At 35.7% G+C, this 5441-nt stretch overlaps 1 protein-coding gene across 1 annotated transcript in view; it reads right to left on the bottom strand.

The window, feature by feature from the left end:
• LOC125658137 (uncharacterized) overlaps nt 1-5441 on the bottom strand; it is a 225385-nt gene that overhangs the window by 183366 nt on the left and 36578 nt on the right. The window lies entirely within an intron of this gene.

The following is a 5441-nucleotide window of genomic DNA, read 5'->3' on the forward strand; positions in this document are numbered from 1 at the left end:
CCACACAAGCATTATAAACGAAATACATTCGTTTGATTTTTGTTTTTCATTGGTATAAAAATAAACACACCAAATATATGAATAAGATAAATATTTATTTAAACAAATAACATACATAGGCTTAGTGACGACGTGGCAGAGCAGTGAACTTGATGACGTAGGCCACTGACTGGTAGAAGCAATCGTAATTACTCGGCTATTTCCGTAAATGCAAATAAACCTTGTATGTGGATCGACGCCATCAGAGTATGTTCCTATGCGTACATAAATGCAACTATGACGTCACAATATGAAACGCTAGCTTTCAAATGCATCTAAGATATCATATATATCTAAGGTATTCTACCACTATCATTTCCCACTTATATGTTTATGTTTTAGGGTGAATAAGCCGTTAACGATACCAAAACTGAAGCTGTGGCGAAAATATAAATAACACATTATACAGGGATTCGCTTCTGGTCTTTTAACCTCATCCACAGGCGCGCTTTCGGCGAAGAAATGCATCGATTTGATGCAATTCTTGCGCCGATCCACGTCCGAGTCTTCTTACCAGTTATGGAAAAGGACGAGTGCGTGATCCGATCGTGGTAGAAGTAGACAAATTATACGAGTTCCTGGTATGTATCGTCTGCTTTATGAGTTTGATAACATGACGGAACAAGCGGCGACTTTTGATCTGGGAGACATTAATAAATTGAACTGCGTTTTAGATGAAGAGGTGTTGTGCTTTTTTACTTGATATTGAAATGGAGCCGAGTTGCATTCCACCGTTCCTACAACACAACCAGTGGCAAACCTCTCCTCCAACAAAATGGAACATATATCCAGTCACCGGGTGTTATTTTCCTTTATATCTAATTCAGCTTTTAACCATTGCACCTTTAATTTTGCATATATATTCATTTAATTCTGCACAATAACTGTACTTGACCTGAGCGCACGGCGATGCCCTTTTGTTGTTTTTTTTTTTCTTCACTTTTACATATATGTATTCCTACGCGCCCTTTCAAATCGTTAATTCAAGCTTTTTAATGAAGCTATTTGTTTTTCTATTTTAAAAACAAACTAGAAAGACAAGAAATAAGACTTATGATTCTTTGTTTGATGCATGTATCAAACAAAATATTGAACGGAAAACGTCATCATCAAGATATCTTTGAAATTAGTATGAGTAAAATATCTGGCATATAAAGATGAAAGTGAAGATGAAGATAACAAACAGTGATACAAAATAGAGAATTGGGCAAACACGGATCTCTGGTTACACCAGAGGTGGGCTCAGGTGCCCAGGAGGAGTAAGCATCCCCTCTCGACCGGTAAAATCTGCCGTGAGCCCTATGTCTCGATCAGGTAAACGGAGTAATCCGTAGTCAAAATCAGTGTACATCGGTTTTCATGCCTACGATTTTATTTGTACGTGATTATGATATCTGTTTATTTTCCTTACTACTAAAATTATCTTTTGAGACATTACAAGTTTTCTGTGGGCTGCTCGTTTTGGGAAATGTCTAGCTGGGCCATTTTCGTTTTCCTGGTTTTGATTCCAATGCTGGACAATATAGTTGTTCGAAATTTTCTCAAACATTAAAGATTTCATTTTCAGTCTCAAGTCCATCTTACTTAGTACTTCACCGTCACTATGCATGGTGTCGCTACAACTGGTCATTTGTATTATAAATCAAGCTGGAAGATAGTGGGGTAAGTGTTATCTTGGTTCTTGTAATATGAAAGGCGAATAACTCTGCCATTTGTTCATATGCATAACGAGCATTTAACAGATACCTTGTGTATTTTCCAGAATTTGGAAAATAAAAATCATAACTATAAACATCTATATATGTTATTTTGAAATCGATTTTCGCGGTACCCGAATTTCAATGCATTGAAATGTCGACTGGGATGGTCTCGAGAACGTTTACAGTCGCCGCTATTGTTCTTCGTTGTTGCTATTACGTAACTATGGTGGGAGGAGCTTATGCTTCAGCTATGGAGTGGTGTATTGTGAAATTGATTTTTCCTGAACTCCAGAAGTATACGAAATATGCAGTGTTTTAAAATAGACCTAATTTGCTCCTTTGATATTGCAATCTACTACCTTTCGTATTCTGTATATGATTGTACCAAGAAATCTTTAATTATATACTTTTCTCTCACTGATGTTATTTAACGCATCAAACATATAACGCAGTAATGCGATGCCATCATGGGCATATTTTGCTCCCACACTTCAGTATCAACGTTTCATAAATCACCTTACTAAATAAACACATAAGCGAGTATTGAAATGATCGTTGAATAGTAAATATAAGGAAGCAGTCTGTTGCTTTAGAAAGAAAAAAATCTCTCTGAATGAATGATATTTAAAGATCTTCGATTTCTCATTGTCACACTTGATAAAAGTGTACGGGCAATTCATCTATTTCCATTCGATTGAATATTTCTGTCTTGTGAATCAATTCAATTTAAAAAAAAACCATACCATTTTCTTTTTATTTAAATTCAATTAAAGACTCAATGTTTATACAAGACACATATTTCAAATTGATCTTTACAGATATAGCGGTGAATGTGACTCTAAAATGCCTCAACTTGAAGACGTCTTACTGAACACTGAGGCAATGACAGAACATGTTCACCGATTGAAGGTAACGCTTTTTCCTTCATTCTTATTTTAATCATTATTCATGATATACCAGACAAAATATAACTTGATGATATGCATTGATTTCCGGCCGTATTATCTATATACAGTACTGATTATTCGGTATGCCCAGGGGTCCGTGTTGGCCCTACTCCTAATTTCGTGTTCTTTATAAGAGTTATAACATTGATCAATGTATGTTATCTCAACTTTTTTTCAGGTTGTGGTTAGTACTTAACATTCATTAGACATATTGGCGTGGATGCATTGTTTGTGTATGGTATCTTTGTACTCTCAGATATTATCCATATACTCCAGATAAAAAGGTGAAGACAACCAACATCGATCAATCTCATAACTCCTATAAGTTAAGAGTTGGGCAAAGATGGACACCTACAGGCATGCTATCGACGATTTCCTAGGAATAGTCCTAAGACATGACTTAAGATATATCTTGGGACGAGTCTTAGGATGGTTCTAAGACATGTCTTAAGATGGACATAGAAGCTCTCAGAGGATTATCCTAACTAGGATAGACTTAAGAGATTCCTAGGATAATTCTTAAGAAACGTAACATTACAGACCAATCAACAATAATATCAGTGACTTAAAACTTAAACTGTTTTAATGACTTGTAAAATTGTATAGAGATATACAAGCTGAGTGTATATTTTAAAAAAAATGAATTTCTTGAAAAAGACCACAGCCGCACGCACACACTGGTGAGAGGTCTGAGGAACGAAACCCCTGCTACTCCCGTCTTTACACCACTGCAAGACTATTGAATATCATGCATAATCAAAACAAATATCGTTATCACGTCTTATAATTTGTTACATGTAGATATACATATAGAAAACGAGTTAGATCATTCAACTTGATGTAGTTGTAGGTCTATATGTTTGTTGGGGGACGGTGATTTGATTTTAACATTGGTTCAACAATGTTTTGATATATGAGAAAGAATTCATAAAAATCGCTCTATATTTGGTTTAATTCGGTTACATCAACTGGCATATCCATGTAATCTTTGGAAAATCCAACCAAGCTATTTGTAAAATCATTAACATCATTTCGTGTGCTTTGTCTTGAAATATTGTGGATGCCTGGAACGATCTCTTGAATAAAAGCGTAGAGCTGCCATTATGTGGAGAGATACTGGAAGTGAACGTGACCTCATTGTTGGCTGGTGAAGGTTTCCAAACAAAACACATAGTGGCCGCGTTAGTCGGTATTCACTCACTATGCTCTGCTTGGTCATCTAAGGACAGATTCGATAGCTTCACTTAAGACTAACATACATCCACAGTTTATCTTAAGATATACCTTAAACCTAAGATGGCTTCGATAGCATGCCTACTGGACCAGGTTGTATCATTAGAAATGTGACATTAAAGCCTCATTAAATTCAAACGTTTAATGTGACATTAAGTTCCGTTGTATCATTGTTTTAATGAACGATTCCGCACATTAAATTCATCAACTTTAATGTAGGTTTGAGGGTTACATTTACATTAATTGTTCATTAAACATTGGCGGAATTAAGGGGACACAGCCCCCCTCCCCCCACCCCAACAATATGGGGAACAATTTATAAGCGGTTTAAATCATATGCGTTCTCCAAATCACCTACCCACTAACATGCAATGTAGTATTTAAAATATGACCGTGTATAAAGGGGAGGGGGTTGCAAAGTAAAAAAAAAAAAAATGAATTGTGTTAGTGAAAAAATCTAGACAAATCAAATTTTCCCCCATCCCCTTTAAAAACGACACTACGTGTATGTTATCGGAGGTTTTATTAAAGTTCTTTGTGAAACGATTGGGGTGGACCCGGGTTATACAAAGCGTTTCACAGGCGTCGGTGACTCATATGTATCAAGATATTAAATGGCCGTCTGGCGAGGATCTTAACACGAGGAACGTTTTTGTTTTCAATGTAGCTGGTTTTCCTCGAGGGATAGACTGCATCTGATCTACCGACAGGACGCTGTTAGAATCCAAGAACCATCCCAAAACATGGAGAATGAGCCTGAATTTGTTAACAGAAAAGGCTATCATTGTATCAATGTTCAAACAATTTGTGATAACACTTGCAATTGTGATTAAGAATCGATTTAAAGTAACGCGAGAAAATTGTCTGTGAAGAGAGGAAATTCAAAAACAATCCATGTACGGTACGCTATAGATAAGTTTGAAGGAATATTCACGTAAATGTATTCTTTGCAATGAATGAAAAAATCGAAGCGCTTTTCAAAATGTTTGCGTTTAAAAACGAAAATGATTAACAGAAATGTAAAAGGAAATTATTTCATGGTAGATAGCTAGTTTTGATACAAGTTTTCAGAACTTTAAAAATATTCTTAATCAATTTGAAATTTAATTATTTAGGCTAGCATGCTTATCTGAAGTGTGTAGCCTTTTTAGAAAGCTGACACACGCCAATCAGATAATGGAACAATAAGGATTTGCAAGACTGAAGACCGTCAATGGAAGTAAAACCTTGGGTTTTGTGAAACCAACGCCAGAATCTGATGGGAATGGCATGATAAAAAGATAAGTAAACTACGTGATATCGCCGAAATTCTTTATAACCTATAAATCGGCTTACTGTCGAACTTTTTCTCTCGATTTCTGGATTATATTTTATTTGATCATCAGACCTGCGTTGTAGTCACTAATAATGCACGTAAACAAAATTCAGCAGACAATGTAATAAACAGGAAGTAAACATTACGTTGCATTCTGGGATTGGTACTAATCGTTAATGTTGGATTAATGAGAGTTTCGATATTTGA

The sequence above is a fragment of the Ostrea edulis genome, chromosome 9 (assembly GCF_947568905.1).
Source record: "Ostrea edulis chromosome 9, xbOstEdul1.1, whole genome shotgun sequence".
Lineage (NCBI taxonomy): Eukaryota > Metazoa > Mollusca > Bivalvia > Ostreida > Ostreidae > Ostrea > Ostrea edulis.